At 44.3% G+C, this 23,961-nt stretch overlaps 1 protein-coding gene across 1 annotated transcript in view; it reads right to left on the bottom strand.

Moving 5' to 3' along the window:
* Positions 1-23,961, bottom strand: part of gipc2 (GIPC PDZ domain containing family, member 2) — an 81,406-nt gene that overhangs the window by 56,296 nt on the left and 1,149 nt on the right. The window lies entirely within an intron of this gene.

The following is a 23,961-nucleotide window of genomic DNA, read 5'->3' as shown; positions in this document are numbered from 1 at the left end:
AAATTGTCCCATGATTAATCCAAGGGTAAATCAGTGGGTTGTAGGTGGCATGGCTTGAAGAGCTGGAAGGGCTCATTCCTTGCTGTATCTCTAAATAAAACTAGTTCATCTAACAAGGTATAGTGATAAAGTACACGAACTACACATAGGGTTTGTTCTTTTTAAAGGGACAATATGCACTGTTATTACAGCTACAGTTAGTCCTCCCCAGCCCGATAGCAGCTCAATAGCTCAAGAAACTGAAAAATATAGAAACAACGGCGCATTTATCTACTTCGAACTAACTCACTCACTGTACACTTAAGTCATGGTTGGTCATTTTGTTCCTTGACTCTGAAATATTTTTGCCTGGTCCATTCTTCTCTAACAGATTCTTTCTTCTCCACCACCTATCCTCTCCCAACTTCTCACTTCATCACCCCTCCCTCATCCGGTTTGTACTCCTTCCCCATCTCCCACCTTCTTATTGTCTCCTTCTCCCTTCCTTCCCAGTGCTGATGAAGGGTCTCAGCCCAAAACATTGACTGGTTATTCATTTGCATAGATGCTGCCTGATCTGCTGAGTTCCTCCAGCATTGTGTTGCTCACTTTCCCCCCCACATTTATTCATAATAAAAATATAAAGAAAAAGTGTAAAACTTCTATATTCATGGTTAATACATTCGGTTGCAGTAACTTATTTTTTAAGCCATAGCACAGTTGCCAATTATGTAGGTGACCCCAGTCTTAAAAGTTACAATAGTCCCAGCACCAATTGCCTTTACAGGGAAGAGTTCTCCAGCAGCTCCCCGATGTCACTTCTCACCTACGACCTTTAGTCATGGCCCCTCACTCTGTATTAACCCCACAATGGAACAGTTTGTAGTTGTGTTAAATGACTCAGGAATATAATTAAAACGACTTGATCATGGTCTCCACCCAAGAGTTTTACAAAAACGTACACTCAGTGGCCACTTTTTTTTTAGGTACAGGAATAGAACCCAGTGCAGAGTTCTGCTGCTGTAGTCCATTCACTTCAGGGCTCAACCTGTTGTGCATTCAGAGCTGCTCTTTTTCACACCACTATTGTAAATGTACTTAATTTAGTTACTGTCAGCTTTCCATAAGGCCATAAGGAGCAGAAGTCAGCCATTCGGCCCATCGAGTCTGCTCCGCCATTTTATCATGAGCTGATCCATTCTCCATTTAGTCCCACTCCCCCGCCTTCTCACCATAACCTTTGATGCCCTGGCTACTCAGATACCTATCAATCTCTGCCTTAAATACACCCAATGACTTGGCCTCCACTGCCGCCCGTGGCAACAAATTCCATAGATTCACCACACTCTGGCAAAAAAAATTTTCTTCACATCTCTGTTCTGAATGGGCGCCCTTCAATCCTTAAGTTATGCCCTCTCGTACTAGACTCCCCCATCATGGGAAACAACTTTGCCACATCCACTCTGTCCATGCCTTTCAACATTCAAAATGTTTCTACGAGGTCCCGCCTCATTCTTCTAAACTCCAAGGAATACAGTCCAAGAGCGGACAAACGTTCCTCATATGTTGACCCTCTCATTCCTGGAATCATTCTAGTGAATCTTCTCTGTACCCTCTCCAACGTCAGCACATCCTTTCTTAAATAAGGAGACCAAAACTGCCCACAGTACTCCAAGTGAAGTCTCACCAGCGCCTTATAGAGCCTCAACATCACATCCCTGCTCCTATACTCTATTCCTCTAGAAATGAATGCCAACATTGCATTCGTCTTCTTCACCACTGACTCAACCTGGAGGTTAACCTTGAGGGTATCCTGCACGAGGACTCCGAAGTCTCGTTGCATCTCAGAACTCTGAATTCTCTACCCATTTAAATAACAGTCTGCCCATTTATTTCTTCTGTCAGTGCATAACCATACACTTTCCAACATTGTATTTCATTTGCCACTTCTTTGCCCATTCTTCCAATCCAGCCAAGTCTCTCTGCAGACTCTGTTTCCTCAGCACTACCGGCCCCTCCACATATCTTTGTATCATCAGCAAACTTAGCCACAAAGCTACCTATTCCATAATCCAAATCGTTGATGTACAATGTAAAAAGCAGCCCCAACGCAGACCCCTGTGGAACACCACTGGTAACTGGCAGCCAACCAGAATAGGATCCCTTCATTCCCACTCTCTGTTTACTGCCAATCAGCCAACGCCCTATCCACGTATGTAACTTTCCTGTAATTCCATGGACTCTTATCTTGTTAAGTAGCCTCATGTGTGGCACCTTGTCAAAGGCCTTCTGGAAATCCATATATACAACATCCACTACATCTCCCTTGTCTAGACTATTTGTAATTTCCTCAAAAAATTGTAATAGGTTTGTCAGGCAGGATTTTCCTTTAAGGAAACCATGCTGAGTTCTGCCCATCTTGTCATATGCCTCCAGGTACTCCGTAACCTCATCCTTGACAATCAACTCCAACAACTTCCCAACCACCGATGTCAAGCTAACAGGTCTATAATTTCCTTTTTGCTTCCTTGCCCCCTTCTTAAATAGCAGAGTGGCATCAATCCAATACCCAATCCAGTACAGCCGATCCCCGAGTGGGCTCAACAACAAGCTGTTCTAAAAAGCCATCTCACAGACATTCTACAAATTCTCTCTCAAGATCCAGTGCCGACCTGATTTTCCCATTCCACTCGCATGTTAAAATCCTCCACAATTATCATAACACTGCCCTTCTGACAAGCCTTTTCTATTTCCTGTTGTAATTTGTAGTCCACATTACTGCAGCTGTTTGGAGGCCTGTATATAACTGCCATCAGGGTCTTTTTACTCCTGCGATTTCTTAGACCAACCCATAAAGATTCTGCACCTTCTGATCCTATGTCACCTCTTTCTAATGATTTGATATCATTTCTTACCAATAAAGCCACGCCACCCCCTCTTTCTGCCTTCCTATCCTTCCAATACACCATGTATCCTTGGATGTACAGCTCCCACAGACATGCATCCTTTAGCCACATCTCAGTGATGGCCACAATATCATACCTGCCAAATCTGTAACTGTCCGACAAGATCATCCACCTTACTCCTTATGCTGCGTGCATTTAAGTATAACACATTAAGACCAGTATCTGGTACCTCTTGCTTTGATTGCACTGCAACTTTATTGCATTGCAACTCATCCCAATGGCTGCAAATTTGCCCCATCACCTGCCTGTCCTTCCTGCTCTTTACTGCTCACTATCTTAGATTTATTTCTATTTTCCCCTTCCTCCGCTCTATCATTCCGGTTCCCACCCCCCTGCCAAATTAGTTTAAACCCTCCCTAACAGCTCTATTAAACCTTCTCGCCCGGATATTGGTCCCCTTCAGGTTCAGGTGTAACCTGTCCATTTGGAACAGGTCATACTTCCCCTAGAAGAGGTTACTACCCTGGAGGTCCTGCTTCTTAGTTTCCTTCCTAACTCCTGGAAATCTCTCTTCAGGACCTCCTCCCTTCTCCTATCTATGTCATTGGTACCAACATGTACCAAGACAACTGGCTGTTCGCCCTCTCCCTTCAGAATATTCTGGACCCGATCCAAGACATCCCGTACTCTGGCACCTGGGAGGCAACACACCATGCGGGTATCTCTATCAGGCTCATAGTCATACTTTATTGATCCTGGGGGAAAATGGTTTTCATTACAGTTGCACCATAAATGATAAATAGTAATAAAACCATAAATAGTTAAATAGTAATATGTAAATTATACCAGGAAATAAGTCCAGGACCAGTCTATTGGCTCAGGGTGTCTGACCCTCCAAGGAAGGAGTTGTAAAGTTTGATGGCCACAGGCAGGAATGACTTCCTATGACACTCTGTGCTGCATCTCAGTGGAATGAGTCTCTGGCTGAATGTAGTCCTGTGCCCAACCAGTACATTATGTAGTGGATGGGAGACACTGACCAAGATGGCATGCAACTTGGACAGCATCCTCTTTTCAGACACCACCGTCAGAGAGTCCAGTTCCATCCCCACAACATCACTGGCCTTACGAATGAGTTTGTTGATTCTGTTGGTGTCTGCTACCCTCAGCCTGCTGCCCCAGCACACAACAGCAAACATGATAGCACTGGCCACCACAGACTCGTAGAACATCCTCAGCATCTCCCGGCAGATGTTAAAGGACCTCAGTCTCCTCAGGAAATAGAGACGGCTCTGACCCTTCTTGTAGACAGCCTCAGTGCTCTTTGACCAGTCCAGTTTATTGTCAATTCATATCCCCAGGTATTTGTAATCCTCCACCATGTCCACACTGACCCCCTGGATGGAAACGGGTCACCGGTACCTTAGCTCTCCTCAGGTCTACCACCAGCTCCTTAGTCTTTTTCACATTAAGCTGCTGATAATTCTGCTCACACCATGTGACAAAGTTTCCTACCGTAGCCCTGTTGCCATGGAAGAAAGACTTTGAATCCTGGGAGTCTAAAAGACCCAAATATAGTGAGCCTTCTCCGCAGCCAGTCATCGAGGCTTATTTGAGAAATATTGACTGGGACATTCAGGAGGTTCGGCATGAACCTGCAGTGTTGGATAACAGAATCTCCTGTCTGTTCCCCTGACTATGGAATCCCCTATGACTACCACATTCCTCCTCTCCCTCCTGCACAACAGCGCCAGGCTCAGTGCCAGAGACCCGGCCACCGTGGGCGTCCCCTGTCAGGTCATCCCCCTCAACAGCATCCAGAACAAAATATTTGTTGCTGAGGGGCACAGCCACAGGGGTGCTCTCCACTATCCGAGCATTTTCCTTCCCTCTCCTGACAGTCACCCAGTTTTCTGACCCTTGTAGCCTAGGGATGACTAACTCCCTGTAGCTCCTGTCTATCACCTCTTCACTTTCCCTAATAAGCAGTAGGTCATCAAGCTGCAGCTCCAGATCCCTAACACGGTCTCTGAGGAGCTGCATCTCGGTGCACCTGGTGCAGATGTGGCCATCAGGGAAGCTGGAGGTCTCCCAGATTCCCACATCTGACACATCTGTCAGCTTCAACCAGTATCACCATTCTCCTCTGATCTTACTCATTAACAAGGCATCTTTGCCTACAAAACAGCTACTCACTTGTCTTATTTTTGTTTTACACACCATTCTGTGTAAACTGCACAGACCCTTGTGCAAGAAAATCACCAGTTTCTGAGATACTCAAACCACCCCATCTGGCACCAACAATCATTCCACAGTCGAAGTCATTTAGATCACATTTCTTCCCAATTCTGATGTTTGATCTGAACAACTGAACCTCTTCATCATGTCTGATGCATAGAGTTGCTGCCACATGATTGGCTGATTGGATATTTGCATTAATGAGCAGTAATAAAGAATCATTCAATTCAAAACCAACTACCAACAGGCTCAAGCAGTCAGGCTCCATTTTAAACACAACTAGACAACAGGGTGACCCGTTGGGGCACCCTTTGAGAGAAGGGTAGTGCAATCTGATGTGACCAGAATGAACATTAAATTTTCCTGATGCTATTGGTATCGCTTTGGAAACGGAAGTAGAAAACCTCAGTTTATTAAAGAAGAATGACACGTAGCAAACCAAATATAGCTCCTCCTCATTTAATGAAAGACACTTTTGATGGTATCATTTCTGATTTATCTGCCACCCTTGTGCCTCTCATTGTCATTCTGGAGACGCGCAGTCCTTTCATCCCCCATCTCTTCAGCTGTTTGTTATTTGTCTCTGATCCTGGAGACATGCATGTCTCTCCTCCTGTCTCTTCTTCTCGCATCTTTTTTTGTCCTGACTCTGATTCCGGAGTCGTGCAGCCCTGGCCTCATCCGATTCTTGTTCTCTCCCTTTCCTTGCCACTTCCTGACGACGTTTGGCGTCATCTCTTGACCATAATGCCCCCCTTTTCCACGCGGCATAATTAGGCTGATCATTTTTTTTTAACCCCAATGCTGGATTGAAGATACGAAGCACTAACACCAAAGGATGCTGATTATTCTTGATGATGTGGTTGGCGCTCTCCTAAATGGACGTGATATAGTCACCGCTGTCCTTTGACTGCAGCAAAGGGTTTTGTGGGTGTCTCCAAGTACATCATTACAATAAGATTTAACATAGAAACATAGAAAATAGGTGCAGGAGTAGGCCATTTGGCCCTTCAAGCCTGCACCACCATTTATTATGATCATGGCTGATCCTCCAACTCAGAACCCCGCCCCAGCCTTCCCTCCATACCCCCTGACCCCCGTAACCACAAGGGCCATATCTAACTCCCTCTTAAATATAGCCAATGAACTGGCCTCAACTGTTTCCTGTGGCAGAGAATTCCACAGATTCACCACTCTCTGTGTGAAGAAGTTTTTCCTCATCTCGGTCCTAAAAGGCTTCCCCTCTATCCTCAAACTGTGGCCCCTCGTTCTGGACTTCCCCAACATCGGGAACAATCTTCCTGCATCTAGCCTGTCCAATCCCTTTAGGATCTTATACGTTTCAATCAGATCCCCCCTCAATCTTCTAAATTCCAATGAGTACAAGCCCAGTTCATCCAGTCTTTCTTCATATGAAAGTCCTGCCATCCCAGGAATCAATCTGGTGAACCTTCTTTGTACTCCCTCTATGGCAAGGATGTCTTTCCTCAGATTAGAGGACCAAAACTGCACACAATACTCCAGGTGTGGTCTCACCAAGGCCTTGTACAACTGCAGTAGTACCTCCCTGCTCCTGTACTCGAATCCTCTCGCTATAAATGCCAGCATACCATTCGCCTTTTTCACCACCTGCTGTACCTGCATGCCCACTTTCAATGACTGGTGTATAATGACACCCAGGTCTCGTTGCACCTCCCCTTTTCCTAATCGGCCACCATTCAGATAATAATCTGTTTTCCTACTTCTGCCACCAAAGTGGATAACTTCACATTTATCCACATTAAATTGCATCTGCCATGAATTTTCCCACTCACCCAACCTATCCAAGTCACCCTGCATCCTTTTAGCATCCTCCTCACTGCTAACACTGCCACCCAGCTTCGTGTCATCCGCAAACTTGGAGATGCTGCATTTAATTCCCTCATCCAAGTCATTAATATATATTGTAAACAACTGGGGTCCCAGCACTGAGCCTTGCGGTACCCCACTAGTCACCGCCTGCCATTCTGAAAAGGTCCCGTTTATTCCCACTCTTTGCTTCCTGTCTACTAACCAATTCTCCACCCACACCAATACCTTACCCCCAATACCGTGTGCTTTAAGTTTGCACACTAATCTCCTGTGTGGGACCTTGTCAAAAGCCTTTTGAAAATCCAAATATACCACATCCACTGGTTCTCCCCTATCCACTCTACTAGTTACATCCTCAAAAAATTCTATGAGATTCGTCAGACATGATTTTCCTTTCACAAATCCATGCTGACTTTGTCCGATCATTTCACCGCTTTCCAAATGTGCTGTTATCACATCCTTGATAACTGACTCCAGCAGTTTCCCCACCACCGACGTTAGGCTAACCGGTCTATAATTCCCCGGTTTCTCTCTCCCTCCTTTTTTAAAAAGTGGAGTTACATTAGCCACCCTCCAATCCTCAGGAACTAGTCCAGAATCTAACGAGTTTTGAAAAATTATCACTAATGCATCCACTATTTCTTGGGCTACTTCCTTAAGCACTCTAGGATGCAGACCATCTGGCCCTGGGGATTTATCTGCCTTCAATCCCTTCAATTTACCTAACACCACTTCCCTACTAACATGTATTTCGCTCAGTTCCTCCATCCCACTGGACCCTCTGTCCCCTACTATTTCTGGAAGATTATTTATGTCCTCCTTAGTGAAGACAGAACCAAAGTAATTATCCAGTTGGTCTGCCATGTCCTTGCTCCCCTTAATCAATTCACCTGTTTCTGTCTGCAGGGGACCTACATTTGTCTTTACCAGTCTTTTCCTTTTTACATATCTATAAAAGCTTTTACAGTCAGTTTTTATGTTCCCTGCCAGTTTTCTCTCAAATCTTTTTTCCCCTTCCTAATTAAGCCCTTTGTCCTCCTCTGCTGAACTCTGAATTTCTCCCAGTCCTCAGGTGAGCCACTTTCTCTGGCTAATTTGTATGCTTCTTCTTTGGAATTGATACTATCCCTAATTTCTCTTGTCAGCCACAGGTGCACTACCTTCCTTGATTTATTCTTTTGCCAAACTGGGATGAACAATTGTTGTAGTTCATCCATGCAACCTTTAAATGCTTGCCATTGCATATCCACCGTCAATCCTTTAAGTGTCATTTGCCAGTCTATCTTAGCTAATTCACGTCTCATACCTTCAAAGTTACCCCTCTTTAAGTTCAGAACCTTTGTTTCTGAATTAACTATGTCACTCTCCATCTTAATGAAGAATTCCACCATATTATGGTCACTCTTACCCAAGGGGCCTCTCACGACAAGATCGCTAATTAACCCTTCCTCATTGCTCAAAACCCAGTCCAGAATAGCCTGCTCTCTAGTTGGTTCCTCGACATGTTGGTTCAAAAAACCATCCCGCATACATTCCAAGAAATCCTCTTCCTCAGCACCTTTACCAATTTAATTATCTCTTATTGATGGATGACAGTTGGATCTGTCCCAATCCTACACATGCTGATGGTGATTAGCAGAATGTGACCCCTCGAAATAGAGCTGCTCTGCCCTTTTGCTCCGGTAGATGTCACTGCTGAAGCTGGCCATGCGCATCCGTCCAGCTGTCACATCCCAATTTCCATTTTGGCCGATCGGCTCTCAGGTGAAAGCTAGTCTGTTGATTTTTGGCGAATGAGCAATTTTATATGAATATATAACCCTGAACTTTGCCTACATTCTGTAAGTTAGCGCATTTTAATTGAATTTAGCCAAAAAAAGTGCCGCTGTAATGCACCGTTTGCGCTATTTGGAGGTCACACTCAGACAAACAGAGCATGAGAGTTTTAGTAGTATATAGATGATTGAATCTTCTGAAATATCAAGGGATTACAAAAGCAATGACATACAAACCACTCAGTTTAAAAGCTGGATCCAAAAGCAAAGCTTTACCCTATTGTCAATATACAGATGTACTAAATAACTATCTCAGCAGGTAGGTGCAAACATTTCCATCTAGTTAAAAGCTCGACGTCTGCGACTACGCCGAGAAAAAAGAATGAAAAACATGGTGACATTTTGTATGTGCCATCTTCATAATTTGTAATTTTAAAGAGGTCCCTCATGCTGTGCCACTCTTGGCAAATACCCATTCATCATCTCATTGTTAGAAAACAATTTCACATCTAGTTCACACAGATGCCACACACAAGACAGGGCTTTAAAAAGGCAGCCTAACAAAATCAGAGTACTGAGAACTTGCAAGATTACCAGTTAACCAGCTATCAACCCTGACAGATATAGGATTATTGTACGACGCCTGATTATATGCACTATTTAGATGGTTTACACAAATGAGAAGCATCAATAAACGAACTGATGAGCTGAACTCAGCTGTCTTTCCTCTAGAAAATCAGGAAGAAACATTCTCATTTTCAGTCTAAAGCCTATTTTCTTGTACATTTCAGTGAACAAGTTGTTAATTTATTGGAGATTGCTTTCAAAGTACAATCACACATTTACCTTCAAGATGCAACTTAGCCACTTCAAATGAACTTTTGATCGAAAAGCTCCAGAACCTGGGCCTCTGCTCCTCCCTCTGCAACTGGACACTCTACTTCCTCACCAGAGACCACAATCAGTGCCAACTGGAAGTAACATCTCCACCTCCCTGACAATTAACACTGGCAAACCTCAGGGCTGTGTGCTTAGCCCACTACTCTACTCACTCTACACCTATGACTGTGTAGCTGGGCACAACTCAAACACCATCTATAAATTTGCTAACAATACAACTGTTCTTGGTAGAATCTCAGATGGTGACAAGAGGATTTACAGGACCGAGATATACCAGCTGGTTGAGTGATGTCGCAGCAACAACCTTGCACTCAACATCAGGAAGACCAAAGAACTGATTGTGTACTTCAGAAAGGATAAGAAGACGGAACGCACACCAGTCCTCAGTGGGATCAGAAGTGGAGAGAGTGGAGAACTTGAGCAATTTCAAGTTCCTAGGTGTCAATATCACTGAGGACCCAACATATCACACAGCTATAAAGAAGGCAAGAGAATGGCTATGTTCATTAGGAGTTTGAGAAGATTTGGTATGTCACCATAAATACTCACAAATTTCTACAGATGTACCGTGGAGAACATTCTAACTCACTGCATTACCATCTCGGGGTGGGGCGGTACTACTGCACAGAATCGAAGTAAGCCACAGAGGGTTGCAAAATTGGAAATTGGCCATCTCCATCATGGGCACTAGCCTCCATAATATCCAGGTCAACCTCAAGGAGCGGTGCCTCGCAAAGGCAACATCCATCATTAAGGACCTCCACCACGTAGGATACACCCCCTTTTCATTGCTACTATCAGGAAGGAGGTACAGAAGCCTGAAGCCACATACTCAACAATTCAGGAATAGCTTCTTCCCCTCTGCCATCCAATTTCTGAATGGACATTGAACCTCATTACTTTTTATTTTTGCACTATTTATTTAATTTACATACACTTGCTGTAATTCAGTTTTCTCTCTATCATATATTGCATTGTACTGCTGCCACAATGTTAACAAATTTCACAACATATGCCGATGATATTAAATCCGATTCTAATTCTTAATGGAATCTAGTCACGACACAATGGAAGATAGGACAGCTTCCCATTAGTTCCAAAGATCAGCTCCATCCCACAGGAGGTTTGTTGGAGTTGAAATGCAACAATTGGCCAGAAACCCTGAGAAAACTGTTGGGACAATATTGCTGCCTTGTTTGATATCAGTGCTCTACAAAAACTGCCCTTGTGTGCTAAAGATACTGTGGAACCTAATGAGATCTGCCTGGAAAAAACAGCACATCCCAACAGAGTGGCAAAGAGCTGTGGCAGTGTTCATCCCCAAAGAGCAGAACTCCAGTTCCATTAACCAGTTCAGGAGCATTGCACTGCTGAATACGGAGGGGAAAATCTTGTTCTCTGTCGTGGCAAAGAGGATAACCTGCTTCCTCATGGGCAATGGATACACTGACACCAGCTGCCTGAAGGCAGGAGTTCCAGGCTTTCCAGGTGTGCAGCATGCATCATTGATGTGGGACCAGATCCAACAAACCAAGCGTGAGAAAGGTGAACTACATGTCACATGGCTGGATCTTGCGAATGCCTATGGATCAGTGCCTCACCACCTCATCAACTTTGCAATGGAGCTCTTTTACATTCCCGATTGCATTCGAGGCCTGGTTTCCAATTACTTCACTGACCTACAGATGGGCTCCTCTTTTTCAGACTTTACAAGGGGGTGGCAGCAGCTCAAAGTAAGCATTGCAATGGAATGTACCATCTTGTTCAAAGACAGTCTTCGGGATCATCCTTACTGAGCAAGGCAGGTGGTTGGAGGGATAAAGCTACAATCAGGACAGAGGCTTCCTCCTCTGAGCAGCTATGTGGATGATGTCACAAGCATCCTTCAGATGACTGCATACACAAGAAAGCTGCTGAAGAGGCCAGATGAGCTAAGGACATGAGCAAGGATGAATATAAAGCCCTCCAAGTTGCGAAGCCTATCCCTTCAAAAAGGGATCAGAAGTGACAACATTACCTTTGTTGTTGTAGGTGAGGAAATCCCATTGCTGGCTAAGCAGCCCATCCAAAGCCTTGGGAGGCAGCACACCACACAGCACTCCAACACACAGATGGGAAAAAGTAGCACAGAAGCAGCTCACAGAGGGCCTGGCCAGAATCAACCAGAGCCAACTACCCAAAAAACAAAGTGTGGTACTATCAGTTCAGACTGTACCAAAGAGTGATGTGGCCCCCGAAAATGTGTAAAGTTCCCTCATCAACAGCCAGTAGGGCAGATGAGATGGCCATCTCGTACATCCAGAAATGGCTGGAGCTGCCTCAGTATTTCTTGGACACTGCCTCTTCCAGAAGATGTTGCAGCTGCCACTGAAATCCATCAGCCTGGGGTATAAGCATGAGAAAACCTGAATGGTCATTGAGCTGAGAGAGACAACCAAACTTCTGGTGAGGAGTGCCAATGCCCCAATCCATACCAGCCATAAATTGAGAGCTCAAGCCATCAGCAGGCGGCAGCACCAAGAGGATGCCTTCAGAGTCCAGTCTGGACATACAGGACTTGGCTGGGGGCAGGCAGCATGTTTCTAGTTCAAGGCCTCAAAGAAAGAGGAAAGCTATGGTCGCGGAAGTGACAAAGACAGAGCAAGAGCACTACAGTGTGAAGGCAGTGGCACAGGGCCGCCAGGGAAGCTGGACAACATGGGAGGACACCACCAATAGGTCATTCAGCCTGTCTAACCTGTGGAAGATACAAGTTAGACTCAACTTCCTCACGAGGGGAACCTATGATACCTTGCCTTGCCCCTGAAATCTTCACTAGTGGTTCAGCAGTGAGGATAGCCGTCCCCTGTGTGATACCACTAATGTCAACCTCCAATACATCCTGACAGAGTGCAAGACTGCACTGTCCCAAGGGCGCTCCAGATGGTGACACAACCAGGTCCTAAAGCAGCAGAGATCCTAGAGATCTGCAGTCAAGATGTGAGAAGCAGCTGTTCCCAGTGGGACGACAACTCATCCCATTTGTTAAGGCTGGTAAGTTAAGAGCGCTCAATGCACCCACCCAAGAGCTCCATCAGGCAAGGAGTGGAACATGAAGTAGATTTCAGCAGAGAGCAGCAGCTTCCCATGGAAATCACCAACACATATCTCTGCCCAGACATAGTACTGTGGTCTATGTCCACCAAGACAGTCCTCCTCATTAAGTAAACCATCGAACGGGAGGAAGGAGTGGAGGCTGCCCATGAGCAGAAGAGGCTGAAGTACTTAGACTTCGCAGTAGAGTGTAAGAAAGCTGGCTAAAAGACCACCACCTACCCCATGGAGGTAGGATGCCGGGGCTTTGTCGGCACATTGAAGACAAGGTTACTCAATGATATGGCAGCGAATGGAATGAGGCTCACAATGGCCACCAGAGAGTTGGCTTAAGAGGCAGAAAAGGGCAGCTTTTGGCTGTGGCTAAGGAGAAAGGGCAAATTTTGGGGAACTGACTAACCCCACTGGAAGCTGCAGGGGATGCCAGAGAGACGTCCTTGCCGCTGCTCCACCACCAGGAGATGTACCAGAGCTAAGGGAGTAGTGATCCCCAACTGATGACACTGCATCTGACCCAAGGGCACTGTTGGATGCATGCAAGCAGCATTGGCAAGCTTCCATAATAGATCTGTTGGTTTTCATGTCATCAAGGAGCAAATACAAAATTGAGATGAATATCTAATGGAAAACCAAATGTGAGGTCCTTTTCACTGAGGGAGACAAGATCATTAGTGAGATAAAAGAAAGGCACGCAGTGAAGATCATCTCCACTATGCCTCAAAGTGGACAGAATTTCCTTCTCATTTTCATTTACAAACCTGGCATAAAGGCAAGTACTCAAAGAATGGAATTTGTCTCAGCAACGGTCATGGGTGACAGGTGTTCAAAAATCCAATGACTAATTTTACAATGCAGACTTCAGCAATAAGGGCTCTCAAATGAACCACACAGTCAAAGGTGATCCACAACTTGTGCACTGGCCAGATGCAATATTAACTGTGTAACACTTTTTCAGAAAGGAATCCAAAAATCAAATTTTCATTAAAAATTACCAGTGACGATTGTGCAAAAATGTTTTAAAAATGCCTTTTACTTCAAAATTTATGCCACATTGATTGTGGATCAGAACTTAAAAACAAGTTAGCTTCGCTGAACACCTACGCTCTGTCCGCCAGAGGAAGCAGGATCTCCCAGTGGCCACACATTTTAATTCCACGTCCCATTCCCATATGTCAATCCACGGCCTCCTCTACTGTCAAGATGAAGCCACTCTCAGGTTGAAGGAACGACACCTTATAATCCATCCTGGTAGCCTCCAACCTGATGGCATGAACATTGATTTCTCTAACTTCTGTTAATGCCCCTCCTCCCATTCTTACCCCATCCCTAATTTATTACTCTCTTTCCCTCTCACAATAACTCCTTGCCTGTTCTCCATCTTCCTCTGGTGCTCCCCTCCCCCTTTCTTTCTTCCAAGGCCTTCTGTCCCGTCTCCAGCCTTGTATCCCTTCTGCCAATCAACTTCCCAGCTCTTGGCTTCATCCCTCCCTCTCCTGTCTTCTCCTATCATTTTAGGTCTCCCCCTCCCCTTTCAAATCTCTCACTATCTCTTTTTTCCATTAGTCCTGACGACGGGGCTCGACCCAAAACGTCGACTGTACTTCTTCCTATTGATGCTGCCTGGCCTGCTGCGTTCCACCAGCATTTTGTGTGTGTTGCTTAACTTTATTCACCTGAGTATTTGCATCTCTACACCTTCTCCTCAAACATGTTCAACCGATTATCCAGGAGTAACCTCAAATGTTGTGTAAGTAAAACAAACAATATTTAGTACTGTGTTAATTTCATAAGCACCAAGAAACAAGATCAGCAAGAAAGGTTTCCTGAAAATAGTTTTTCTGTGGACAGTTTTCAAACAAAATAGGAAAACCTTCCTTAGCAACATTAGAGCATTAAACTCTAAGAGTTGATAACTGCTTCAAGCATAAAATCATTTTCCTTAGAAACAGGATGTAGAGGATTTCCCTCGTCATGCACCTGACAGTTTGTCGTGGCATCCAAGATCTCCTGCTTGCTAGTTCATCATTATTACTATGAAGACTCAATCTTCAACAGCACAATAGATACTTTTCAATTCAACATTACCAATTTTATTTAAAGACCGAACATGTTCCAATCACAAACATTTTTTCCAAAGATTATTTGAGAAACTTATCAACAGAAAGCCAGGAAAGAGTGCAAGCCAAATTATTCATAGTAAATTCTTTAGTGTAAATAATTATATTAAACAAGGGGGGAAAAAAGATTGACAGAATTATTGGCTCAATGTGCCAGATCAAATTACAGATCCAGACAGGATATGAGATACACTTGCAGGCTGTGGGTGTATCATGTGGGAGAAAAATTCAGGATGTGCGTCTATCAGTATTCTCAAGGGGACTGTAACTTGAAGGGACATTTTTAAACAGTGAAAATTATCAGAGCCCTATTTCAAGTGCTCATAGATATAGTAACAAATTTGCACATTTAACACTGTGTTAATATAGGAAATGGTCCAAGCACACAAATTGACAAAAATAAGGAGTTCGAGGGCTAATTTATCTGCTTTAAAGTCCTTGGATTCACTTTCAAGGACTCAAACTCATGCCCTCAGTATTATTTATTTTTTGTATATACACAAATTGCCTTTTGCACATTGGATGTTTGTCAGTCTTTGTGTAGTTTTTCATTAATTCTAGTGTATTTTCTTTGTTCTGTGATTGCCTGCAGGAAAATGAATCTCAAGAGTTGCACATTGTATATGTACTTTGATCATAAATTTGCTTCTGTACTTTGAATATGAACACCTTGAACATGGATGTTTGAGAAGTGATACTACATCCGTGTATGGCTCCTACTAAAAAACACACACTCACACACACAGGATTCCAGTTAACACACAAAATGTTCAAGGAACTCCGCAGGCCATTCAGCATCCATGGAAAAAAGTACAGTTGACATTTCAGACCTAAACCCTTTGGCAGGATTCGGGGTTTCAGCCCAAAAAGCTTTTCTCCCCATAAATGCTGCCTGTCCTGCTGAGTTCCTCCAGCATTTTGTGTGTGTTGCTCAGATTTCCAGCATCTGCAGATTTTCCCTTGTTTATGGATTCCAGTTAATTGGGCTAGCCATCTATTTGGAACAACTGCTAAAGAACAAGAACTAAATTAAGAAAATAACTGTGATTCTCCTAATTTATTTGGGACACTGTGCTGCTTAATTGGGACAGGAGACCTGCTAAACAGTTTCTAATTAGTTTTTTAAGACGCAAACAACAGGAATTCGGCAGATGCTGGAAATTCAAGCAACACACATCAAAGTTGCTGGTGAACACAGCAGGCCAGGCAGCATCTCTAGGAAGAGGTACAGCCGACGTTTCTCTTCAAATCTCTTACTCACTCTTCCTTCAGTTAGTCCTGACGAAGGGTCTCGGCCTGAAATGTCGACTGTACCTCTTCTTAGAGATGCTGCCTGGCCTGCTGCGTTCACCAGCAACTTTGACGTGAGTTTCTAATTAGTGTCAGTGTTGTACACTTACATGGCCATTACGCACACCACCATGCTTACAGCAATCAGTTTTTAAATAGCACCAGTTGTGTGTGTTTGTGTTCAAAAAGCAGAAATTATTGTCACTGATAGTTGTGAAATAAGCATTATGACAATTCAGAACTGTTTAGCTCTCCACAGTTCAAGCCTTCAGGCTTAGAGATGCCAGAAATAGCAGAAGTGAAAAACAAATGATTTCGTGACTTCAACAAGTTAGGAATTATGAAGGTATTGACAATCATCTTGAATGTTATAAAGAAAATTAAGATTTGGAGGATGCATTGTATGAAGACAGTCCATTACCTGCACTAGGTATCTGTGCTGATTTTGTTCATTTACAGTCAATCAATAGAACAGGGCATGAATGGGGTCATGGTAGAAAAGTTCACGTCGCAGCCCCATTTGAACGAATTCTACCACCGCCACGCACAGCAAGTAGTGTATTCAACATTTTTGTATCATTGATTTGATCATGCCTGAAGACACAGGTCGATGTCAGGAACACCAGTCTTTTTCAAGACCGGCATTGACTGTTATATCTGCTAACGTTGAAGGATTTTCTGCAGCTAAACAAAACATCTTCGCTACATTATACAACGAGTTGCAGTGTGATGCCCTCTGCCTGCAGGAGACACACAGAGGAAGCTAAAACAACCGCCCAAAAATACCAGGAATGTTCCTGGTTATTGAAAGACCTTATCGACAATATGGCAGTACTGTATTTGTTAGAGATGGTTCAGTCGTAGAACAGAGGAGGACAACATCGAAATTCTAACTGTAGAGCTGAGCAAAGTAGTTGTGACCTCAGTGTACAAGCCACCGGGCACAGTTTTCAGCTTCTCTAACCCTGTATCCAACCTGCACAGTAAACCACAGATCATCACTGGAGCCTTCAATAGCCACAGTACCCATTGGGGGTACAAGGAGTCTAACAACGATGAATGGATGGACGTTAACCAACTTAGTCTCATCCATGATCCTAAATTGCTAGCCTCCTTCCACAGTGCCTGCTGGAAGTGCAGTTATAACCCAGATCTTGCCATTGTCAGCAATGACATCGCTGGCCTCTGCAAGAAGCCTGTCACAGACCCAATACCACAGACACAGCACCGTCCTATTGGTATTCAGATAAATGCAGCAGTGTTACCAACCATCATACCATTCAAAAGGCGCCTCAACTACAAGGCGGCCGATTGGAACGGGTTCACAAGAGCACTTGACCATAAGGTTAAACATATTAAACCACTACCTGAGCACTACAACCTGTTAGCAAAAGCTGTCCAGAAAACAGCCAAAAGGAATATCCCCCGAGGTTGTAGAGCACACCACATCTCTGGTCTCACCAAAGAGAATGTTGAACTCCACAGGGAGTATGTCTCAATGTTTGAATCTGACCCCCTCTCAGAGGAAACAGTATCTACCGGTGACAGGGTGATGTTAAGTATCTCTCAAGAGCGTCAAAACACCTGGAACACCTTGATAGAGACAACAGATCTTACAAAAAACAGCAAGAATGCATGGTCTCTCATACGCAAACTTGGAGGCAATCCCAAGAAAGCTGCCCAACATCCCAATGTGTCTGCTAACCAAGTTGCACAACCATCAAAAAACAACCAAGAGCACAACTAGATAGGAAGAAGTACAGCGATGACCCTGGCCTCACTGGACCACTCACCACAGAAGAGCTGGAAATTGGTCTATCTAGTCTAAAACAAGGGAAAGCAATTGGTCTTGACAACATAGCATCGGAGCAGATAAAGCATTTTGGACAGCAAGCAAAGAAATGGCTCCTACAATTGTTCAACCACTGTCTGGCAACACACAAGCTACCTAATACTTGGCAGAAGTCATATGTAATAGCACTATTAAAGCCCAGAAAAGATCCCTCAGATCCTAAGAGTTTTGGCCCATCTCACTGCTTTTCCACATCAATAAGCTGTCTGAACACCTGATACTCAATAGGATAGCACCAACTGTAGATGAGAAGATCAGTCCAGAGCAAGCAGGTTTCTGCCCCGGCAGATCAATAACAAGCCAATTGCTCAACATCACACAATATATTGAAGATGGCTTTGAGCAAGGGATGGTAATAGATGCTGTTTTTGTAGACTTGTCAGCAGCTTACGATACAGTGAACCATAGACGTCTCCTCTGCAAGATCCTAGAGATGACAAAAGATATTCACTTAACAGAGCTGTGAGAAAGCATGCTTCAGAATCGCCGGTTCTGTGTTGAACTAGGTGGGGAGGCACAGCAGGCGACATATTCAGAAGAATGGTCTTCCTCAGGGAAGCGTGCTTGCACCACTGCGGAGCAACATCTACACGAATAACCAACCTATAGATGATGTCACACGCCGTGTTATATATGCTGCTGACTGCCCAAAGCACTGATTTTAACACCGTGGAGAAAACGCTTTCTGAGGCCTTGGGGGATCAACATCCGACTAAGAAGAAAACCACCTCCGCGCAAACCCATCAAAGATGCAAGTTTGTGCATTCCACCTCAGGAACCGTGAAGCCAAACGACAGCTTAAAGTAACCTGGTGTGGAGCAACACTGATGCATTGTGAGCACCCAATCTACTTAGGAGTCACCCTTACAGATGCCTCACTTTCAAGAACCACATCAATAAGACAAAGGCAAAAGTGAGCGCACGGAACAACTTCCTGAATAAGCTCACTAACACAAAGTGGGGAGCAAGCTCGAAAACGATGCGAACCAGTGCACTTGCTCTTTGCTATTCTACTGCCAAATACACCTGCCCTGCATGGGAAAGATCTACTCATGCTAGGAAGATGGAGGCCATTCTGAATGCAAGCTGCCGACTTATCACAGGTTGTTTAAAACCAACAAACACCAACAGCCTATATATCCTGGCGGGTATCACTCCCCCTGATACAAGAAGAACGGTAGCCAGCAAGAAAGAACAACTCCATCAAACATCAGATGAGAGGCACCCTCTACATGGTCATACACCTAACACCCAGCCGCCTAAAGTCAATGAAGAGCTTCATGAACAGTGTTGTTCCATTACAATCAACCCCATCTGAAGCCCGCATCGCCTTGCGGAAAGACCGGCTCGCCAGTCTCAAACAACCCCCAACGATGGAAATTGCACCGGATGAAAGCCTTCCCCCAGGAACTAATTGCAACTGAGCAACCTGGAAGTGCCTTAACAGACTTAGGACCAGTGTAGGTCGTTCAAAGTTGTCACTAAGCAAATGGGGATATACAACCAGCCCGACATGTGGAACTGAGCCACAAACTATGCAACATCTCCTGCAATGCCCATCACTAGGGGAACCCTGTACTGTTGCAGATCTTGCCAAATTCACCAAGGCGCAAAAATATGTCCAGATCTGGCTGGGCCATGGATAGACTGTCCGTGGACACGATAAGACGACGACTGAATGAATTCTTCCATTGATAACTATAGTAGTGTAGTGGTATTAGTAAGGTTCTAATTTGTTCTGCATTTTATTTAAATACATAATTCATTTCTCAGTTAAACAGTATTTTTTTCTTTCCATGAAACTGGCTAATTGGGACAGTGCTTAAGTAGCCATTTTTTAAATATTTATAATAAATTAATATACAAATAGTGCAAAAAGAGCAAACACAATGGGTTCATTGACACTTCAGAAATCCTAAGGCCAATTCAGAAATCCAGCTTTGATCTACACCCTTTCCTTGCCATTCCCTCTGACACCTCTATCCAACCCATGTTTGTCTTTTCACAGATCCAGTTCTGATCAATGGGGAACTCCAACCATGACAGCTTGAAGAAGTCACTGAACAACCAACACCAACATGTCAGCTGAGGAACCAGAGGACCCAACACACACAACAGGAATTCTGCAGATGCTGGAAATTCAAGCAACACACATAAAAGTTGCTGGTGAACGCAGCAGGCCAGGCAGCATCTCTAGGAAGAGGTGCAGTCGACGTTTCAGGCCGAGACCCTTCGTCAAGGGTCTCGGCCTGAAACATTGACTGCACCTCTTCCTAGAGATGCTGCCTGGCCTGCTGCGTTCACCAGCAACTTTTATGTGTGTTGCGTGACCCAACACACACGATCACTGTTACACAACCATCAGCAACTCTTACCGTGTCATCACACTTCTACACTTTGGCAAGTCCAATAATCTTCTACTCCAATCATATAAACAGAGACTGAAACTAAAGTTATGATCAAGAGAGGATAAGCATTTACAAAATTGCTTTGAATCAGTTGACTGGACCATATTCAGGAACTCATATTCAGATATGAATGAATATGCTACTGCTGTCACTGACTGCACAGATGAGTGGACATTTTCCAGAACGTAGTCTTTCAGAACCAAGAGATTCACTGTCTCCTGAGAGTTCAATCTGGGACACTGAAAACCAGTGATCCAGAACCCCACAAGTAGTCCAAGTACAAATGAAGGCCATCGCAAGAGCGAAAAGGCAATTAACTGAAGTTAGAGACACAACTGGAAGCACAGCAGCTGTAATAGGGTTTGTATGCCATTAGTTCCTACAAGACAAAACCTAATAACACAAATGGCAGCAATGCTTCATTCAAAGAGCTCAGTGCCTTTTACGCACATTTTGAAAGGGAGAAATACACTACACTATGTGATTCCCCACAGCATCCTTCAACTCCATGATCTCTGCCTTGGAAGCTGACATCAGAACATTCTTTAAAGGGTGAACCATCAAAAGGCATCAAGCCTGCAGCTGTAATGACAGGGTACTGAAAACTTTATGCCAACCAACTGGCTGGAATGTGCAAGGACATCTTCAATCTCTCACCGTTTCAGTAGGAAGTTCCCACCTGCTTCAAAAGGTCAATCATCCCAGTGCCCAACAGCAGAGAAAGCTGCCTCAACAAACATCACCCAGTGGCATGTCTACTGTGATTAAGTGCTTTGACAGGGTGATCATGTCATAAGACCTACAGAAGATATAATCTCATTGGCTTGCCACCAGGCCTTAGACCACCTGGACAACAGCAATAGCTACATCAGGCTGCTGCTTACTGATTACAGCTCAGCATTCAACACCACCCTCCCTCAGTACAAATTAACAATCTTCTTATGGTAACTTTTAAAATTTATTAACCTCAAGTTTTAATTGCTACCATCAGAGAGGAGGTCCCAGAAGCCTGAAAACGTGCACTCTCAACGCTCTAGAAACAGATTCTTTCCCTCTGCAATCAGATTTCTGAGTGGACATTGAACCCATGAACACTACCTCGTTATTTTTGTACATATATATTTATGTGTGAAACGGCAACTCTGCCACAAAACAACAAATTTCACGACATATGTCAGTGATAAACAACCTGATTCTGACTGATCCCCATTTAAGTCTTCATCAAAATCAATTCGAAATCTGTGTCACATAGACTAACAACTCTGAGCAGCACTGGGTGAGTGTTGCACCATCAATGGCAGCAATTTCCTAATCAGATTTTTATGCCTGCCCTTCAAGGAACAACGTTTAGAAAGAGCACGGTAATTATCTGTGACATCCTTGTCAATATTTACATGCCACTATTACACTGGTCTTTCATGGAGCTTACTGCATAGAAATTCTCTGCTGTATTTCCTCAAGGTTATTATAGCTTGTAGGGGTGAGGAGAAGAGGGGGAATTTTTTGAGGAAATAACAAGCAAGATAGACAAAGTAGTCATTGGATGTTAGTTACTTAGATTTTCAGAAAACTTACGACAAAGTGCTGCATATGAGGCTGCTCAACAAGACAAGAGCCCATTGTATTACAGGAACCTTAAGGTTGCCAAAGCCAGGGGTGGGAATGGGGAAAAGCTCCCACTGGCATGCGTATCTCATTGCCACTGACAACCAGGTCCAGCTCCTGGCCTTCACATGTGGCCGAGCTACTAAGCCTGGCAAAACCATTTCAACTGACAGGGCCATTACCTCAAGATTCAGGGGAGAAGACTTGGGACGGAGGTGAGGAGAAACTGTTTTTCTCAGAGAGTGGTGAATCTGTGGAATTCTCTGCTCAGGGAAGCAGTTGAAGCTTCGTCACTAAATATATTTAAGATACAGTTAGATAGATTTTTACGTAGTAGGGGAATTAAGGGTTATGGGGGAAAAGGCAGGTAGGTGGAGCTAAGTTTACAGACAGATCAGCCATGATCTTATTGAATGACAGGGCAGGCTCAATGGGCCGATGGCCTACTCTTGCTCCTATTTCTGATGTTCTTATGACAGGATATGGGGCAAAGTCAGGTTATTGGCACCTTAAAACCAGTCACTTTGGTCAGATGAGGCTCGTCAGCCGTGGTTGGCAGCTCACCTAGAAGAAAGAAAACTCTGATGGCTTTGCAGCTATACCCACTCATGAGGAAGGCTTCAGGAGTAAACCCCAAGGGGAAAAAAAATCAGGAAACAGAGTCCCTCAGGCAGTCCAATGCTAAGTTCAATGCTAACTGACAACTCCTGTGATGCCGCTGATGCCAAACTGTATCAGTCTTTGGACTGATCATGGAGGGGGGAGCCGGCTGCACAGGTAACAGCCTGCCCTCCATATATTTACTATCAGCGCCTAAAAGGCCTTTCTAGTCCTTCAAGCCGCACCACTCAGCAAACCCTGACTTAACCCTAGCCTAATCACAGGGCAGCTTACAATGAGCAATTAACCTTCCAATCGGTACATCTTTGGACTGTGGGAGGAAACCAGGGCACCTGGAGGAAACCAACACAGTTACAGGGAGAACGTAAAAACTCCTTACAGACAGTGGTGAGAAATGAACTTGGGTTGCCAGCACTGTAGAGTGTTGGAATAACCACCATGCTGCCCTGGCTTCGTACCACGTAGACAGATAGTCGACCCCAACCAATGGCAGGCAAGTCAACAGCAGTGGTTACACTTCGCTTGATCTAATTAAGTGTTCAATGGGAAATGGAATGTGCTATAATAAGCACTTTTGGTAAGTCAACTCTGCATTTTCTTCCTGTAACCATTCAAATAAAAACCAGTGATTGCTGGAGGGGAAGACCTATCTACCTTAAGAATGTACATGTCTAGAACACCGCAGATTTACCATGAAAGTAAAGATGTACCAGTTCATAGTGAAGTTATACAAGCTCTCCCATAAACCAGCTGAAGTTTCAAAACAGGTGCTTGAACATTTGGAGAATTACAAATATGCCAGTTGGAGAAGAAATTCAAATGGGGGGGTGGGGGAGGAGACAGGTTCAATGAAGAGGGAGAGGAGGTTGACAAAGTATGAGTCATAATGAATGGAACATAAATAGTACACCCAATTGGAGAGGAAGGAGGAAAGGAGTGGGGAGGCAATTAATGGGGAGAAGAGTATAGGAAAGGAGGCAGAAGTGGTCCAAACGGAGAGGGGACAAAGTAGAGAGTTTCCATTGGAAGGGGGCAAAGGAGGGCCATTTATTGAGAGATGGAAACAAGAGAAGAGCCCATGGGTTATGGGGGAGGAGTGTGAAAAGCCAAGTTGGAGTCAATCAGGAAGGTGGTGGTAGAGGGCAATTAGGAACCCATAGGGAAAAGGAGGGGAAGAGGGCAAGGGTCAAAGGGAAGGAGGGACTGGATGGAGAAAAGTGGGAGGGGAGTAAATTTTGGTAGAGGGGACAGAGGTTTAAATTCAAACTGGTGCATGTCAATGAGAGGGGCGGGGTTTAAATGGGAAAAGGGTAGAAGGGGTGCACG

This window comes from Mobula hypostoma, chromosome 12 (genome assembly GCF_963921235.1).
Source record: "Mobula hypostoma chromosome 12, sMobHyp1.1, whole genome shotgun sequence".
NCBI classification, from domain to species: Eukaryota; Metazoa; Chordata; class Chondrichthyes; order Myliobatiformes; family Myliobatidae; genus Mobula; species Mobula hypostoma.
Note: the sequence above shows the minus strand (reverse complement) of the source record. Positions and strands in the feature narration are given on the sequence as shown.